The sequence below is a fragment of the Diceros bicornis genome, chromosome 14, assembly GCF_020826845.1.
Source record: "Diceros bicornis minor isolate mBicDic1 chromosome 14, mDicBic1.mat.cur, whole genome shotgun sequence".
NCBI lineage: Eukaryota > Metazoa > Chordata > Mammalia > Perissodactyla > Rhinocerotidae > Diceros > Diceros bicornis.
In genome coordinates, this window is record NC_080753.1 from 10,430,875 (window position 1) to 10,450,860 (window position 19,986).

The window sequence follows — 19,986 nt, forward strand, 5'->3', positions numbered from 1 at the left end:
GTTCCATACACATAAATGAGAACCAGAATAATAATCTTGTGATAGATTATTACATTAGCCCTCAGGCATTTCAGCTAAAGCGCAAACAGAAAAAACGAGGTAGGACTATGTCTTGTTTAGTTCTCTCTCAGTTAAGCATCTGCCCTGAGCTTGCATTTGGTTGGGAAAGCTGGGAGCAGTTGTCTGATGCCTTAACTCAGTTCACAAGATTCCTGGCACAGTGTGACATCCTGCCTGTACTTCATATTTGCCTGATCTGCCAGCCTATGAGCTCCTTGAGGGTGAGACCACGTCTCTCTTGTTTAGGGCTGTATCCCACTGCCTGGTATATAAGGGGTTCATCATAAATGTTTATTGAATGAGTGAAAAATCCCTCAGTGGGTGCCAGTTCTTGTAACTGGGCAACTAGCACTTAGAGTTGGGCAGAAAAAAAAAACCACATTCTCAGGATATTGCTCTAAATTCAACATTTGCTGAATCTCACCTCTTATTTTATATTTCTAGGCTTTTAAAAATTGCCCTGGAGTTTGTGTTAAAAATGTAAGTCACTAATTATAACAAAATAGATTTGGTTGGAATCTTTTTTTTTCCTCGGAAAATTAAATGCAGTATTAGCTGCATTTGTGGTTGGGCTACCTTTATTCCTTTTTGTACCAAGTTCCTTTGATAAACTGCTCAAAGAATGTTGTTTTATGAGTGAAAATCCTGAGACTGTGTTTCATGAGAATGTCGTATTTCATCACTGTTTTATGTTTACCACATATAAAACATCTTACCTTAAGGAAAATGCAGGGAATTATTTTTTATTCTCCCTTTCTATCAAAATGCCATTTCCTGCAGGATTTTCTCCTTGAGAAAGACCTCTGAATTTTTTGGATTCTAGCGTATTAAAAAATTAGAATTTGAGTAGCATAGTGGATAGTCTTGTTGTTGCTTTTTAGCAGTAGCTGCTACAAAACAATTAATTATCAAAAAAAATTTTGATTTTCTGACAAGTCCTAATCATATTGAACTAAGAAGGTAGTGTCTTCTGCTTCTCATTCCAATCTCAGTAAGTATTTAATTCACTTCCAGCATTTCTGTAGTGGTCAAATGAGGAAAATGCGTTTAGGATTTGCTGACTCATTTTGAAATGTGAAAGCTTTGGGAAAGCTCTCGAACACATGAAGAAGTTCAGTTAGCACTTCCCTGCTTTACTTGGCAGAGGATATTGCTTCTGCCACCCACACGCCCAGGCAGGAGTCTAATTGGATGAGAATTTCAGGATGTTCCTTTCCAGGTAGTTGGAGTAATACTTCTCCCCGGGGGAAAACCATGGTGTGAGGACCCTATTTGCTTTGGGGAAGTTCTGCAGCAAAGAAGAAAGCCAAAGCTCTCACCTGAGGAGTTCTTCAATTCAGTTTCTTCCTCATGAGGCTGGAAATAAATAATATAGATGTTTAGAAGATGTTCTGGAACCATAACCACCATCAATCGTTTTTATTTTCACATACTTGCAAACTCATCTTTACTGGCTTAATAGTCCCCTAAATTTTAATAATAGCATATGAGAATAAGAAATTATTAATCCATCCAGCAAGGGCTGAATCATATAACCCCAATTGACAGACAGATGAAAAGGCCCAACTAGATAGATAGAAATATGTGCTTTGTGTATGAATATAAAGAACTTGTGCAGTGTTTTTGTCATTAACAGCTAATAAAGGGAAGTGATTTCACATTGATTTAGGACACAGGCTAGAGACAATGGGTTCATTCTGGGTATCTAAGAAGTGTACTTTTCCTGAGGATTTATAATGTTTTCTGCTGTGACTTTACACAATGGTTAACTGTTACTCTAGACTCCTGTGGTGAAAATCAGGCACTGACAATCCTGATTTTAAGGAAATTTCAGAAAGTGATATGGGTAATTGAGGTACCATTAGATTACGAGAAAGAGTCTTGGGAGTACTTCAGTAGAATGAAGACAATTATAATGCCCCTTGAGAATACCCAGAGTGAACAGTGGTAAATGATCCCTATTCATCAGCTCCGTGGAATAAGGGAAGCCTTGTTTGATGTAAGGAGGGGGAACAGTGGGTTTTATGTCTATCAGGATTTGAGTAAATATCTTCCCTTCCTGTTTCAGGTAAAGGCACCAAAAGAGTTAACTCAAGTTAAGCAGTTCCCGAAGAGTCACATAGCAAGATAAGGACCAGTAAGACAAGAACTCCCTGGTTGCATTTTGTCTGCCTTGTGGTGGTTAACTGTGTCACTCACAGCTCAGAGAATAATATTCCCCAAATTCTCAAGGAAAGAGAGAACCTAAGTTGAGTGAATTTTTAGGGGACATTTCTTATAAAGCTGAATAGGCAAATCCTTTAGGTTTTTCCGGTGATTATCCAAATTATCCTGGATGAAAGGATGGTCCACACAACCCTCTTGGCCTCATTATGTTCCCGGTGTCCCTGTACCAAACCATGGAAGAATGGTCAACAAAATAACAGTATTTCACAGTTTCTCATTAAATTGTCATCTTTCGTTAAGAATTACCCAACTTAGTGGGTTAGAGAAAATGATAGTTTATTATTTAGCGATCTTTTATAATTACTTTAGTGGGTTAGAGAAAATGATAGTTTATTATTTAGCGATCTTTTATAATTACTTTATAAATGAATTTTTCTGCCTAGAGTTAAATTCTAGGTTGCAATTAATTTATACTACTTAAATCAGTCTTCAGTTGAACTCTACACATGACATAATGTTCATTTAGCATCACCCAATTATTTGCAAATAAACACATTTATGTTTTCATTTCAGGTATGATGTAAGATAGTAGGGCTAACAAAAGGTCTGAGGAATAGCCCCTGTCCGTGACGATTACTTCTAGGTCGCTCTCAATATCAGTGCTGAAATTTTATAGTTATTGGTTTCTTCTGTTACAGTAACTGAACTGCTGAGCTGTTTCCAACTATGAATCACAAATGTGATGAGAGCATCAGAGGCTGAGATGTACAAGTACAGCCAATACCTTTGTAAAAAAGACAAATTCATCCTAGTCATAGAGCTTTATTACACCAGTCACCTCTGCCATGTAATTTACCCTTACTTTAGCTACATGGCAACAAAACAGAGTGCTGAAAGCAAAAAAACAAAGGAAAAATCCCGCTTTTTTTTCCATGTGTTCAAGCCAATTAAATGCAGTCTAGGTGGAAGTTGAAACAAAAGCTTTTCCAGAGAAGTTTGAATCTTTCTCTAACCTTAAGGCTCAAGAACTACTCTTTTTGAGATTTGAATTACAAAATAGAACCAGGCTAATAACAACAAGTATTGATTTAATGAAAGCAATAAAGGAATAAGTGTTCAAAATCCTGGTTTGGGGTTCCAGCTCTGCCACTGTGTGATCTTGGTCAAGTGTCTTAGCGTCTCTGAGACTGAGACTTGGTGTTCTCACTGATGACATGAAGATGACCTCCGAAGCCCCTTCCAGAAGTAACAGGCCAGGCTTCTGCTATGTGCAAAGCATCATGCTAAAAAGGCATCGTGTGAAACATGATTCCTGCCTCCTAGGAGCTTAAGGCAGATAAAGATAAAGATATAATTAGCATAAATACCAATTAACAAATTATGTATAGAAAAGGAGTGGGTTGGACTAGTTCTGATGAAATGATTGCTTCGAGCTGGGGTGATCAGAGAAGCCTTCCAGGAGGAGGTGGTATTTTTGCTGAAGCATGTAGGTCGTGTAACACCTGGCTAGACAGAGAGGGAAAGAGAGAAGAGCCGCAAGCTAGCAGAGTGGCAAGAGAATAGGCAAAAATTCAGGAAGGCACATGGCTGTTTTCAGAGCTCACGATACACCAACAGGATTAGAACAAAGGGTTCTTGAGATTGCATAAAGGAAATAGAGGTGGAAATATAAGTCGGTGCCAGCTACAATAGAAATAATTTTTGTATACTACTTGATGGTTGACAAAGGCCTTTGACATAATGTTATTGTATTTGATCGCCTTAGGAGGGCACCTGCTGTGAGCCCTCTCAAGAGGCAAAAAAGTGCCTTTTGATTTCTGTTCTGGCAAACATAACAGAACAGCCCAATCACTCTTTTTTCGCTCTCCTGGAGAATGAGGAGGCGTGGCCTCTGCTGCAGAGGGCCTGGGAAGATGACTGCCTGTGGGCTTTCTGGTCACCCTGATGCTGTGTTTGCAGGGTGCCATGTTTTTTAGGTCCAATGCTCAAGCATCACTGGGTTATATTTTGACTGCAGACGCCATATGTCCAGGGATTTGTGACAGCCTGCTCACGGGTTCAGGGTGGTCATTACAAATCCTAATGCAAAGTATAATAAATTTGCAGGTAATTCATTATGTACAGGGCCATTTTTATCAGCTATGAAATATATTACAGTTTTTAGAAGTATTTGAAATGTGTGTCGTTGCTTTTAAACTTCTTCCTTGAAAATCCCTCTCCCATAATAATTATTCTAAATGTTTACGTCCTCCTCAAATCCTTGAGCCTACTCCTTTCCCCTCAGCCAGTGACTTTTGTCTCCTAACTCACAGAGAACGTCGGTGCCATCAAGTAATAGCACCCTGAGTTTCCTGCCCCTACAAACTAAGTAGCGTCTTAACCTCCCTCCCAGTCCAGTGGAAAATATTCCTCCAGACTAATGTGTTATGCTTATGTTGTGAATTCCTTTTCTTCCCATCTCTTGGGGGATATTCCATTAGTCATGCCCCTCGTTTGTCTTCTGTTGCTTCCTCTCTGCTAGCTCCTTTCACTTACATGAGAACGTCAAATGTGCTTCCTTTTGAAAACAACAATACAAACCTCCCTGTATCACCAGCTCTTCTCTTGGTGAGAAAAGTTTCCTGAAAAAGGTTCTTTATTTGTCACCTCCTCTTCCTCATCTCTCATTTATTCCTCAACTTAGTCTAGTCTGGCTTCTGCTGCTGCTACTTAAAATCACTCACACTTAGCTCACCAATGATTCCCAAATTATTAAATCAAATATTTCAGCCTTTTACTTAATTGACCTATATTGTATTTGACACTGTTGGCCACTGATCCCTTCTTGAAAATCTTTCTTCCAGGTTTTTGGACAATACTCTCTTGATCTCCATGCCCCAGCCCCCGTCCCTGCCTTTTCTGGCCATGGCTCCCTCTGTTCCTGCACTGGATCCTCTTCCTGCTTATATGTTGATGTTCCCAAGGCACCTTGGACCTATCTTTTTGACAGCTTTATTGAGATGTAATTCACACTCTATACAGTTCACCCATTTAAAATGTACAATTCAGTGGTTTTTAGTATATTCACGAGGTTGTGCAACCATCACACAATTTAATTTTAGAACATTTTCATTACCCCTGAAAGAAACCCCATACATGTTAGCAGTCACTCCTCATTCCCCTCCTACCTTCACCCCTCAACCCTAGGCAACCACTAATCTTGTTGTCTTAATAGATTTGCTGGGCCTCATTTTTGCTCATCCTATTCAAACTTTACTTGTAGGATCTCACCATACTTTGTAGTTTACCCCCATATAATGCTTACTCTGAAATCTGTATCTCAAATTCAGCTTCACTCTTGACCTCTAGATACAGAAAGTCAACTGCCTTTTCCTCATCTTCACACGGAGGTACCATGGGAATCTCAAACTGAACACTGAACTCATCAATCTCTCTCCAGATCTGTCCCTGTTTTGGAGAGTGGTGCTATCTCACCCCTGCCCCCTGCAGTTGCTCAAACTAGAAATCTAGAAGGTATGACGACCCTTCCTTATCCAACCTGTTCTCTTGTAAATATCTCTGTTCTTTATTATCCCCATTGTGTTTGCCGTGGTTCAGGCCTCCTCATCCCCAACACGCTAATTTAATAAGGATCATTTATTAGTCAGTGAGACATTCAGATTCAAGTAATCTCAACATAAAATGGGTTATTAATAAACAGGGATTTCTGTTCTCTCATAGCAAGAAGTCTAGAGATGCTGCAAGCTTTGCTTAAGCAGCTCTACTGTGTCATCGCTGGTGGTGTTTGGGATAATCCTGGCGTTTCCCTCATGGTTGTGGAATGGCTGGCACAGCTTCAGACGTCATGCCCAAATTCAAGGAAGGAAGGAGGGGAAGGGGCAGAACCAGCCAAGGAAGGATGTTCATCAGGAAATCAAAATCTTTGCCAGAAGCCTTTCCAGTTAGATTTCTTCTTATACTTCACTGGTCAGAACTGTGCCACAAGGCCATCTCTCACTGCAAGGGAAGCTTGGGATATGAGCTTTTATTTTTCCTAGCTTCTATAGTAGAGGTAGGCAAGGGAGAACAGGTTGGGTAAGCCATATTCCTCCTCTACTTAAAATCTTTCGGTGGCTTCCCACTTCCTTCAAGGTAACAGAGTTCAACCTTTTTTTTTTTTTTTGGTGAGGAAGACCAGCCCTGAGCTAACATCCAATGCCAATCCTACTCCTTTTAGCTGAGGAAGACTGGCCCTGGGCTAACATCTGTGCCCATCCTCCTCTGCTTTACATGGGATGCCGCCACAGCATGGCCTAACAAGTGGCACGTCGGTGAGCGCCCGGGATCCGAACCAGTGAACCCCAGGCCACCGCAGTGGAGCACGCACACCTAACCGCTGGCGCCACCGGCCCAGCCCCCAGAGTTCAACCTTTTTAATGTAACGTCAGAGGAATCCCTGTACTTATGTCCTTGTGATAGTTCTAGTCAAACCACTTGTCCACACTTCTTATAATTCCCCAAACGGACCAGGGCCTTTGAGAATTATTGTTTTTATCCATGTTATTCCCAACCGAGAAAGCCTCTCTTTCTCTCCTTTCTTCTCATTGCCCACCCACCCCCAACAAAAACAAAAATACTCGAGCACAAAAGGCTAACTTCTGCCCTTCCTTCAAAACCCAGTTCATAGGTCATCTCCTCCAGGAAACTTTCTTAGCTCCCTCCTCATAATAATAATTGAGTTTTTTGTTTGTCTCTCCTATAAGATTGTATCTTGAAGGTAGTCTAAATCCCTAGTTCTTAGCTCAGTGTCTGGCACAGAGTACAGCTCAGTAGATGTTTGCTGAATGACTGAATATTTGACATTTTCTACAAGTCAGTTTAATTCTCAATTCTCCTGGATTCTGTAACTTTCCAAATATTCTTCTATCCCTCTTTGACTTAAAGGGAAAGAGACAGATGCTTTTCATTTTTTATTTCAGACACACGCACAGTTATGCCTTAGTTAACATCTTTTGTTTACTTTGAAAATACACATATTCAGGCACTTTTGAAAATATTCCCTGACATTTTTATTCATTATTAAAGAGATTTCATACTTTGATTTGCGAGTTTTGAACAAAATTTTTAAATTTAATGTTTTCATTTCAATTTATAATCTGAAAAATCAATTTAAGTATATTCTGAATTATCTTGTAACCAATGTACCTTATCACCAGTATTGTCACCCAATTCTAGTGCCTGAATTTATGTTTTGTTTACAATCACATTGGCTCCAAGTGGTATTGTTTTAACTGTCATTATCTTAAGAGAAAAGATCAGGGTCAATTTTAATGTATGATTTATGTGTTCATGCCAGGTGAGGGCCAAAGGGTATGCTTTGGTAACCTTTGTTCAACTAGTTTTGAGAAATGTGGTGGTAAATTGGAATAAAGAGCAAAAGAAATACCAAATATCAAGATAAATATAAAATAGTATTTTATTCCTCTTAATTTCTTTTAAATATATATAATTGTTTAAATCACAAATTATAACATTGTCTTGTGGGGTTTATGATGTATGTAGAGATTTGACAGCTATGGTGTAGAGAAGTACAGGAGAGTAAATGGACTCTATATATGATTGGAAGGTTTCTACATTTTATATGAAGTAGTGTATTAACTCTAAGTAGAATGAAAAGTTAAGGATGAGTATTTTAATCCACACAGCAACCAATAAAAAATAATGCAAAGCCAATAGATAAACCCAAATTGAATTCTAAAAAAATATCCAAATGATCCAAAGAAGGAAGGAATGAAGGAACAAAGGAACAAAAAACAGAGGAGAGAGACTGAAAATAAATAATAAGATGGTAGACCTAAATCCAACCATATCAATTAATTAATTGATTACATTAAATGTTAATGGACTAAATGCTCCAATTAAGAGACAGAGATTATCAATATGGATAGATAGTAAGACCTGACTATATGCTATTGACAAGAGATGCACTGAAAGACCCAGCTAGATTGAAAGTAAATGATGAGAAAACATAAATGATGCAAACAACAAGCATAAGGAGATTAGAATGGCTATATTAATATCAGATGAAATAGATATCAAGGCAAATAGTATTAACAGAGATAAAGAGGGATATTCCAAAATGATAAAAGGGATAATTGTGCAGAAAAACATAATCATAAATATGTATATACCTAATAACAGAGCCTCAGAATGCATGGAGTTTACATTGTCAAAATTAAAGGGAGAAATAGACAATTTTATAATCATAGTTGATGATTTTAACATCTTTCTCGCAGCAATTGATAGGATATCCATATAGAAAATCAGTAAAAGTATAGGTGATTTCAATAACCCCATCAACTATCTTGACCTAATCCCATCAACTATCTTGACCTAATTGGTATTTATGGAACACTATACTCACATGACTTATTCACAAAGAAAGACTATATTCTGGGCCATAAAACAAGTCATAATAGATTTAAATTTAAAAGGATCGAAATCATGTAGAGTATGTTCTCTGATCATAACATAATCAAATTAGGAATCAATAATAACAACAAGAAGAAAACTTTCAAATATTTGGAAATTAAACAACATGCTTCTAAATAATCCATGCATCAAAAAAGAAACCATAAGGGAAATTAGGAAATATTTTGAACTAAACGATAATGAAAACACAGTATCTCAAAATTGTGGGATGCAGCCAAAGCAGTACTCAGGGGAAAACATATAGCTTTAACTGCTTATATTAGAAAAGAAGAAAGGTCTAACATCTAACAAATATTCAACTTGAAGAAGCTAGAGGATAAAAAAGGCAAAGTAAACACAAAGTGAGTAGAAGGAAAGAAATAAAGATAAGAACAAACATTGATGAAATGGAGAAAAAACATGCAATAGAGAAAATTAACAAAGTCAAAATTAGTTCTTTGAAAAGATCAACAAAGTTTGTAAACATCTAGCTAGACTAATCAAGAAAAAACAAAAATCACTGGTATGATACATGGAAGAGAGTTTATAGAACCCACAGACGTTGAAAGAATAAGAGAATATTCTGTACAACTTTATGCCAAATATTTTGACAACTTAGATGAAATGGACAAATATCTATCTATAGCCCTCTAATTATCCATCCATCCATCCATCCATCCAACCATCCATCCAACCTGTGCATATTTCATCATGTCTTAGAACTGCTCTAACTCCCAGATCTTGAATTCTGAAATATTTCTCTTTGACCCGACACCTACCTGTCTCTGTACTTCATCGTGTTCTCCTAGTGAGTTTCCTTCTTGTCATCAGGACCTCTAGTCCTAAATCTTCCCTAGGTTTCAGCCTGTCAATTCTTTCTGATGTAACTTCACTTGCCTTTCTGCTCAGTGTAGACCCTTAATCAACTGCATAGAGAAGCTTTTACTGTTATTCTCACTTTGCTCTTGCAGTTAGTTCCACTGCCAAAGTGACTTTGACAGTTCCCAGATATGAGTCAATTTTATTGACTGCTTTTCTGTTCTTGTGCCTAGGAGGCCTATCCTTATTGACAATCTGCACAAAACCCAGCCATTTGGTTCATTGTGTTATCTAGCAGTCTGCTCCTTTTTAGTGTATCACTTAGCTTCTGCTGTGTAACAAACCGCTTAAAACATTAACTATTTAGCTCACAATTCTGGGGATTGGCACTTTGAGCTGTGCCCAGCTGGGCAGTTCTTCCAGCCTGAGTCAGGCTTGGCTCATCACAGCTGGAACTCACTCATGTGTCTTTGACCTGCTTTTGGGAAACTGACAGTTTTCCTCTACAGGTCTCTCCTTTTCCAGCGAGCCAACCCAGGTTGGTTCACATGTGGTGAGATTTGGGTTCCAAAAGCAGCAAAAGTAGAAGTATGTGAGGCCTCTTGAGGTCTAGGCTCTGAACTTGTTCACTGCCTCTGCTCACACATTGTCTTGGCCAAAGCAAGTCACAGAGAGTGGGGGCAATAGAGTCCTGATGGGAGGAGCTGCGTAGTGTTGAGACTTCTTTTGCAGTCTACTGTAATCTTTTGATTTATCTCTAGTTTGCTGCTGTCTGGTCTCCCCAAAGCACTCATTTTAAGCCTTTTCTTTGTTTTCCCTGGACAGTCTTTTCCAATATCGTGGCTTTCGTATATATGGAAATTACTTCCACCTGAAATTTCTGGGCCTGACTTAATTTTTCAACATTTTTGAGTTATAATTTCCAGTTTTAGAATACTTTCTATCACCCCAGAAGGATTTCTCATGCCTGTTTGCAGTCAATCCCTGTTCCTACCCTTAGCCCCACAAAACCACTAATCTGCTTTCGGTATCTATAGATTTGCCTTTTCAGGAGTTGCGTGTAAGTGGAATCATATAATATGTAGTCTTTTGCACCTGGCTTCTTTCATGTAGGTTAATGTTTCCGAGGTTCATCCATGTTTTAATGTGTATCAGGTTGTAGCATGTATCAGCAATTTGTTCATTTTTATTGCTGAACAGTGTTCCATTCTATGAGTATACCACACTTTCTTTATCCACTATCCACTTTATCCACTATCCACTATCAATCACCAGTTGATAGATGCTGGATTTTCCCCCCAATTTTTAGCTATATTAAATAACGCAAAATTTCAATTGCTTAAAATCCTTGTGTGAACATATATTTTCATTTATCTTTGGCAGATACCTAGAAGTAGAATTGCTAGCTTGTATGGTAAGTTTGTATTTAATTTTTTTAGAAATTGTCAGACTGTTTTCCAAAGTAGTGTACAATTTAATATTCTCAGCAGCAATATATGAGGGTTCCAGTTTCTGCATATCTTTTGCAGTACTTGTTAGTGTCTGTCTTTTTGATTATAGCTATTCTAGGGGCTCTGAAATGGTATCTCTGTAGTTTTAATTTGCATTTCCCTAATGATTAATGATTTTGAGCATTTCTTCGTGTGCTTATTAGTAGTTCATGGATCTTTGGTGAAATGTTCAAATCTTTGCCCATTTTCATTTTATTTTATTTTTTTTACATTGTTAAAATACTGAGTTGATTTCACATGTACATTTTTGCCTCCTCACCATTTCCATTTGTCTGACTACCATTCCTACTTTGTCCTATCATAACATTCCATACATACTTAAAACCAAGCAAAGGGTGGAGTTCCATCTTTAAAAACGAAACAGGCATTTTGGACAACACATTCTTGGCAACGGAACCTGGACAACATTTATCAGACACAGTAGGGAAAGTTCTCACACTGCATTATAAAAAGGACAGCCAGATATCAACTGTTACAGAAATGAAATAAGATGGAAAATTTTAACAAATTGTTTAAATTATTTTCTTAAAGAGACTTCCTGGACTGCTAGAGATCTTGAGTAGCCTCCTGGTCTGTCATGTGGAGCAATTCTTCACGTAATTGATGATCTTGGCTTCTGCTTTGGGAAGATAACCACCCTTTTCTATACTTGCATTTTTGCTTTAATGCCTTCTACAGAACTAGGTCCTGTCTGTGTTTTAGGAGTTGTTTCCTGTTTTTTCAAGGATTCTTGACCTTTTGATCTTGGTGTTGATGGTTTTGAGTCTTTTCCATTCTGGTTTGATTTTTGTGCATCTTTGGCTGGAGTATCTCATGTAGGTTTCTTTACTGGGGCTTTTTCTTCAGCTTCCTCATCATCAAAGTCATCATCATTTGGGGGCCGGCCCCATGGCTTGGCGGTTAGGTGCACGTGCTCCATTGCTGGCGGCCCGGGGTTCGGATCCCGGGCACGCACCCATGTACTGCTTGTCCGGCCCTGCGGGGGCGGCGTCCTACACACAGCAACTAGAAGGATGTGCAGCTATGACATACAACTATTTACTGGGGCTTTGGGGACAAAGGGGCAAAAAAAAAAATAGGAGGAGGATTGGCAATAGATGTTAGCTCAGGGCCGGTCCTCCTCAGCAAAAAAAGGAGGATTGGCATGGATGTTAGCTCAGGGCTGATCTTCCTCACACAGACACAAGAAAAAATCATCATCCTCATCATCATCCTCATCTTCTTCATCATCATCATCATCTTCTTCATCATCATCTTCATTAGCAGCAAGTTTTGCTTTTTTTCTGTGGAACCTTGCTGCCACTTCCAGGGGCAGATTGCTTTCCAGGTATACTTAGGAGTGTCACATCCTCCTCCTCTTCATCTTCTGACTCTGCATCTTCCTCCACAGCTATTAAGTGCTGTCCACTAACATGCACAGGCCCTGAACCACACTTCAACTGTAAGACCATAGGTGGTGTTATTTCAAAGCCCCCAAGGGAAATCACTGGCTGTACAGACATTTTCAAAGTTGCCAGTGTTACTTTAATTGGGCTGCCTTCACAGTTCTTTGTCTCTTCTTCAACAATATGCAATTCATCCTTTGCACCAGCCCCTAACTGACAGTTCTTAAAGATAATGGGCTCATTTTCATCATTATCCACCTTAAAGTGATAATCTTTGTCAGCCTTTAGTTCACAACCAAAAAGATAGTTCTGAGGCCTCAGGGGGTTCATGTCCATGTGCATCGAATCTTTCATGAAGTGGTGGCAAACACTCAGGTAGGAGAGAAGGCAGACGGAGATAGATGACTACTGTTCTAGAGAACAGCTGCACAGGATGGAATTACACCAGGGCTAAACCTTGCCCATTTTTGAATTGGGTACTGTGTCTTCTTATTGAGTTGTAAGAGTTCTTTATATATTATGGATACAAGTCCGTTAACAGACATGATTTGCAAAAAATGCAAAATTTTCTTACTTTCTGTGGTTTGTCTTTTCATTTATTTAATGGTATCTTTTTAAGTGCAGAAGTTTAAAATTTTCATTAAGTCCAGTTTATCAACTATTTTCCTTTATGGATCATGCTTTTGGTGTCATATCTAAGAACTCTTTGCGTCACCCAAGGTCATGGAAATTTTCTGCTGTGTTTTTTCTAGAAATTTTACAGTTCTGGTTCTTATATTTAGTCTATGATCCGTCTTGAGTTTTTCTCTATTTTCTGAGTTTGTGAATTATTGGTATTAATTCTATTAAATATTTGATAGAGTTCATCAGTGAAGCTATGTGAGGCTGGTGTTTTATTTGTGGGACTATTTTAAGTTAGCAATTTCAAATTTAAGTATTCAATTGTACTTTTTATATGCCTATTCGGATTTTCTTTTTTGTCTTGAGTCAGTTTGGTAATTTGTTCATTTTATCTAAATTGTCTAATTTGTTGGCCTAATAGTATTCTCTTTTACTCCTTTTAATTTCTGTAGAGTTGGTAATACTTTCAGACTCCTTTTTTCTTTGTCTAGCCAGAAAGTTGGGGCTTTCGTTATCCTGTTCTGTTGCACGCTTCTGTGGCTCTTCTATGTCCACAGCCAAGTGGCAGGAAGACAGAGAAAGAATATAAGTGATGAGAGTTTGCCCCACTCTCTTGGGATCAGAGAGGAAAGTTTCCTTCCTAAGAGCTTTGGTTCCTGTCCGATTGGGATTTCTAACGTCACTTCCTGTGGGATTGCCTGAGGACTGGGGCTTAAGAGAACTCAAAGAAGAAAAAAATGGGGGATTTCTGAGACTCTATCTGAGTCTTAAGAATTCCCTTTCTCACTCCTCAAGTCAGAATAAGGGGCCTTCTCCTTGGGGTCTCTGTCTGAGCCTCAGTCTGAGCCTGGGTTTCGGGCTGTGCTGCTGTGTTGCATTCAGGCTGGAGGATCCTGGAGGTCAGAAATGGCAAACTCACCGCTGGTTTGGTGGTACTTCAAATTCTGACCTCTTACTTCAAGCCCTTTGCTACCATTTACTTTTCAGAATCCTCAAATAGCTGCTCAATGCATTCGTTCAGTCATATAGTTGTGTTCAGTGGGAGACATACGCTTATTCTACTTTATTGTAACCAGAACCATGATCTGTTTTTAATTAGTCTATCCCCCCTTCACCTTAACCTCATTGCTTTTCTCTTTTTACTTATTTACTATTTGGAAAATCTTGTAGCATTTTGCCATCTAGGAAGATGGTGCTGGTAGATGTGTATTGCTACACGTAACTCATGCAATACTAAAGATTCCATTTATTTCATCATTAAACAGAATTTTTAGGAATCTAGCCTCAATACATTTTCATTTGCAAAAAATTTCTTTTTTCTTTTTGTCCAATCTCATCATTCTCCAGATTTTCTGGATTTGCCTCCAGTTTCTTTTTTCTTTTTTTTTTTTTTTTGCTGGAGGAAGATTCGCCCTGAGCTAACATCTGTGCCAGTCTTCCTCTACTTTGTATGTGGGATGCCACCACAGCATGGCCACCCCTGAGTGGTGTAGGTCCGCGCCTGGGAACCAAACCCGGGCTGCTGAAGCGGTGTATGCTGAACTTAACTGCTAGGCCACAGCCACAGGGCCGGCCCCCCCACCTATTTCTTAAAACCAAGTAGACTGAGATTACAGAACTACCTGCAGATTTTAGAGAAAATAATATACATTTCATCGTGTTTACTGATGTTATTTACAAACAGAGTAAAACTCTCGCATTAAGAAATAATTAAGCAGTAGACCATTAAAAAGTTTTAAATAACTAACTGACCAACTCTGGAGACTCGTTAACAAACATTAAATAAGTAAATTCCTGCCACTCCCCCCTCGGCAGGGAGCTGTAGGGAGGAGGCAGCGACGTTTGTGAGCATTTCAGACTGATCTAGAGTGTAACTGCCTCTTGTTTTGAAAGCTACTGTAGGGCACCCCAAAGAAATCCCAAATATATTTGGGAAGATTTGGTGAAATGTCTAGCTTTTTAAAAGTGATGCGGTATAATAGAACATTGCAGTGCAAATACTAGAAACTTAAAATTTTAAGAATTAAATAATAATGAGGCCAAAGTTCTAATTTTCTGAAGCCCTCTTGCAAGATCTTAACCTTGGGGGGCATTCTGAGAATCTGATGAAAGCTGTGGTCTACAGCTTTAGAAAAATTAGAGATACATGGGACATATACTTTTACATATACTTTCAAGTGCCTGCAGGGGTCCTCTTAATGCTCATCTGGGATTTCTAGGGCAGAGATAGACCCCGGTGAAGAACTCCAGCAGGAAGATGACCAGATATCCTTGTCTAGTTAGGATTGGGATCTTTTTTTTTTTTTTTTTTTTTGTGAGGGAGATCCGCCCTGAGCTAACATCCGTGCTAATCCTCCTCTTTTTTTTTGCTGAGGAAGACCGGCTCTGAGCTAACATCTATTGCCAATCCTCCTGCTTTTTTTCCCCAAAGCCCCAGTAGGTAGTTGTGTGTCATAGCTGCACATCCTTCTAGTTGCTGTATGTGGGACACGGCCTCAGCGTGGCCAGAGAAGCGGTGTGTCAGTGCGCGCCCGGGATCCGAACCCGGGTCGCCAGTAGCGGAGCACGCGCACTTAACTGCTAAGCCACGAGGCTGGCCCCTGGGATCGTTTTTAAAATCTATACCAGGTGAAAATTTGTACTGGGTAAGGCCTTGGGCAGGGCAGGTTGAGCTTTAGTTCCCAGCATGGTTCAGGTGTGAGATGTTATAGATAACTTTCTGTAAATTACCTGTGATACTTGGAAAAACAGTCATTCATGAAGTCGTCCCTAATCCACAGTCTACAACTTGAAATTCCAGCTCAGATCTTTTTCCTGAAGCATAGAGGTAGGTGGTACCCCTCAGGCTGATGTGCTCCAAGCTATTTGTCTGTTTTAGTAGTGAAGAAGTGCATAGTCAGGAATATACGGGGCGGCTACAGAAACTCCCTGGGGAGATGTTTCTCAGCCTCCCTTCACTGTGCTTCAGTGACAGGGCGGCGTGAGAAGCTGAGTGGTGTGGTGGAGAGGATCCTGACCCATTGGAGAGGTATGGTGCAGAGGATCCTGACTTAGGTGTTAAAAGACCTGAGGTCAAGCCCTGTTCCTTAGCTTACCTTGGGTAAGCCACTTAACATTGCTGAGATTTACTTTCTCTTTTGGTGAACTGGAAATAACAATACCTGTTCTATCTTTTTACAGGACATTGTGAGAATCAGTGAAAATAATGTGTCATTTTTTTTATACGTAAGCCTATCGAATTGAAAGCTAAAGGGACACAGAGCATAATAGTTCTGACAGAATAGATCTTTCATTCCTCATGCATTTATTCGTTAGTAAAACCCTACACACTCACATGCACAGGCATCTTTAATTTCCCTATGCTTCCGGTTGGGAATATGGCCCTTCACTCTCTCAAATACTTGTTAGAATCTCTTCATCTTGTACAGAAAAGAGAGAATAAAGAAAGTTTAGTGATACAGAATGAAGTCAAATGATTTGTATATTTTTTAAGTTGGGAAGATCAGTAACTGAGTAGTTTATATTAGCTCTTAAAATGATAGTCGAAAGGAGCAAATGATTATAGGCTCTTCTGAAAATAGTGAGATCTCATCCTGCCCCATATCCTGTCCTGGAGATGACCTACTTATGGGGAAATGATAATAGCTGGCATTTTCTGGGAGCTTTCCTACCTTTACCTATGTCCTATCTCATTTAAGCATCACTTGCCCAAGGTCACATGACTGCCAGAGCTGAAATTCCAACCCTGCTCCTTCTACCTGCACAGTCCCTGCTCATAACTGCCTAGAAGCAGAAAAGTGGGGCTGAATTGCGAGCTGAGCTGGCATTTGCCTTTTCTGAGGTTCGTAGGGATCAGTGTTAATTCACATTCTTTAACCTTGAAAGCTCAGAATAACCTTTGAGCTTGCTCTTCAGGACTTAGAGATAGTGGTAATTGCCATCTGAAAGCAGAGAGGGACTCAGATGGAATCAAGTTTTAGCTTTAAGAAGTAAGGTTCTCTGAGCCCCACTTTTTTTTTTTTTCTGAGGAAGATCAGCCCTGTGCTAACATCTGCCAATCCTCCTCTTTTTTTTTTTTTTTTTGCTGAGGAAGACTGGCCCTGGGCTAACATCCATGCCCATCTTCCTCCACTTTATATGGGACGCCACCACAGCATGGCTTGCCAAGCAGTGCGTCGGTGCACGCCCGGGATCTGAACCGGTGAACCCCGGGCCGCTGCAGTGGAGCGCGTGCACTTAGCCGCTTGCGCCACTGGGCCAGCCCTGAGCCCCACTTTTTAATTATTGAAATTCTTAAAGAAACAAATTTCCATTATTTAATCTATTTTCTGAGAGTTCCTGTTTCAAGCATATTGGAATTTCCATTTCTGAGTTATTAGAAAATATGAAGCAATGTGATTATTATAACATGTAAATATAACATGTAAATAACAAGTGCATTTCTCCATTACTATTAGAAAGAAAAATGTACTGGTGTTTTCCACAGATGCAGTCAGAGTGATTGTTAGGCTGAATTCCCCCTCGGTCTGCGGTCTTTGCCTAGGCTGCAGTCTGCTGGTTACGTTACTGATGTGGCGGAACAGAAGAAACCAAAGGCTGATTTTTAAATAACATTCCTAGTTGTTGAGACTCTCTTAAAATATTTGGAATACCTAGCTATATGTCTGAATCATATGCTGTACTGTGTGGGAGGTAAAATTGGGAAATTTTGGCTGGCTACTGCTATATTACAATTTCACTAGAACCTCGAGAAAATAATGGACTCAAGCATGCCTTGAGCTGTTCTCTGAGAAACTATGGCAACGGGCCTTTTAATTAAAGCTGAAGTAGTGTGTGTAGCTTAGAAAAACAGAGAGATACTGCCAGCTGATAGGGAGAATGTATGGGAGTAATCCAGAAAACTAAAAAAAAATATTTCTTTTTAAATATATTTGGTAACTCTTTGTTATCTATATTGTTTAAAGAACCTGTAGGAAACTCTTTTAGTGGATACAGTATTTGGCTTTGGAATATAATATTTTTTAAAGAAAATACAGTTTTCTAATGATGTTTTTTAAGGTTAATATTCAAGTTAATTTGTTTCCTGAGTACACATTAACTGACAGTTGAAGGGCCAGCCTGGAGGCATCCTCAGTGACAGAGGGCAGCCAACCTGGGGTGGTCACAAAATGGATGATCTTTCCATGTTGATAATGGAGACTATATATATGCCTCAGTAAAATGCATGGGTGGGCTGATTATCAACAAATTAGGGAACTGTTCTCCTTTTGAGCTGAACCATTTACAGCCAACATGCTCAGAGCATACCAAAAAGTAATTTAAAAAACAATAACTAAACGGAAAAGCAAGAGTTGCCCTTTGTCTCAGATCAAAATATGTGTTATGCTAACAACCCCCAGTGATCGGGAGATTTTATCACCCCCTTTGCCAGGGAGAATTTGAGTTTATGCCTGTTGTTTTAGCATCCTGTGTGATTAGTGGCCCCATTCACTCTTAAAAGTGCACCTCTTTGGAGGATAAATTGTATAGTTACCCCGTAAGGGCTATAGCTGGAAAGATGAGTAGCATCTAATGAAATAAAATGTACTAGTGACAAACATAAATCTCCTAAGCCAGAGACAGTGTAGGAACTGGCTCCTGCAGTAGTCTGTTATCCAGTCTCCTTGGCTTTGGCTTCCAGTTCACCTTTTATTATACCACTGGCAGCGTTAGCTATCTGTAATCAGAGCTGATCTTCCACTCATTTTGCTTAATGGCTTCCCATTGCTCCCAGGATTGTATACCTTTTCTCAGTCTCAGCTCTAACCTACCTCCAATGCATACATACCCTAAACTCACACAAGGCCCAGCTGCTCAAGGTTCACCGTCCCCTTCTGTGTTTTCATGCCGTTCCCAGTGCTGGAATTCCTCTACTCCTCTGTGTGTGTGTGTGTGTGTGTGTGTGTGTGTGTGTGTGTGTGTGTTGCTAACTCCCATTACTTCAAAACGAGGATTAAACAGCACTTTTTTCCTCCCTTTATCTCACAATCCTCCCTTAATCCTCCCAAGCCTTCTCCTCTCTGGGACTGGATAGGGAACCAGATGTAGGGATTTACACATCTGTCTTCCCAAGGCAGGTACTGTGTAGTTTTTATCTTGTCTCCATAGCCTTGTGTGGCTTCTGGCATGGAATGGGTACATACAATTTGTTGAATATTTGATGTTTGGTAAATATTTGATGAATGAGTGAATGGAATTAAGTGGGTGAAATAATCGAAGTCACTAGGGTGTATCTGAGAAAATATAGAGTAGTTGAAATTTGGTTCTGTGGTTTTTCCTCCTCCCTCTTTCTCATTCTCCTCTTGCTCCTCTAGGTGTCCACGGCTCTCATGCCTGGTTTCTGGGTTCCAGAACACCTTCCCCAGTGTCTGCCTCGGCTTGCCCTGCCCCTACGTGACCCTGAACTTCTAAAATCCCCTTTGCCTTTCTTCCCCAAACTTCTACCCTCAACTCCCTTCAGAATGCCATTTCTATCCCAAAGCATGCAGCTAGATATAATTAGAGGATAATCGCTTCAACGTAATTCATTCAGGTTATAAAAGACTGACAGGGAGGCAGCAGAAGTGCTTGATATTTGAATTCCACAATATAGGGGTTGCTCGCCTGTTGGGATTTCTGACTGTATATTGTCTTCCCTTTCATACAGTATATTAACGTCATCTCTAAACAGGTTTTCATGCCAGGATTTTGGATTCTGTCATTCAATCATGACAAAGGAATATTTTGAGAGCTGCCTGCCTGTAACCAGTTTCAGCAACATTCCTATCTTTGTTCAGCAGCATTTGTGCAATTATTTGAATATTTTATTGCTTTTTTGTATCTTTTTTTATATAAATGAATGAACATTAGAAAAATGACTGCTAATGCTAGTGATGAGGAAATTAGGTCTCATACACCTAATGCACTTCACACACAGATATACAAATCATCAGGTG

General features: G+C 39.5%; 1 protein-coding gene and 1 pseudogene across 9 annotated transcripts in view; one reads left to right on the forward strand and one right to left on the reverse strand.

Moving 5' to 3' along the window:
* DST (dystonin) overlaps positions 1–19,986 on the forward strand; it is a 441,352-nt gene that overhangs the window by 2,929 nt on the left and 418,437 nt on the right. The gene's annotated exons all lie outside the window — the stretch shown is intronic.
* LOC131413555 (nucleophosmin-like) lies at positions 11,524–12,745 on the reverse strand (annotated as a pseudogene).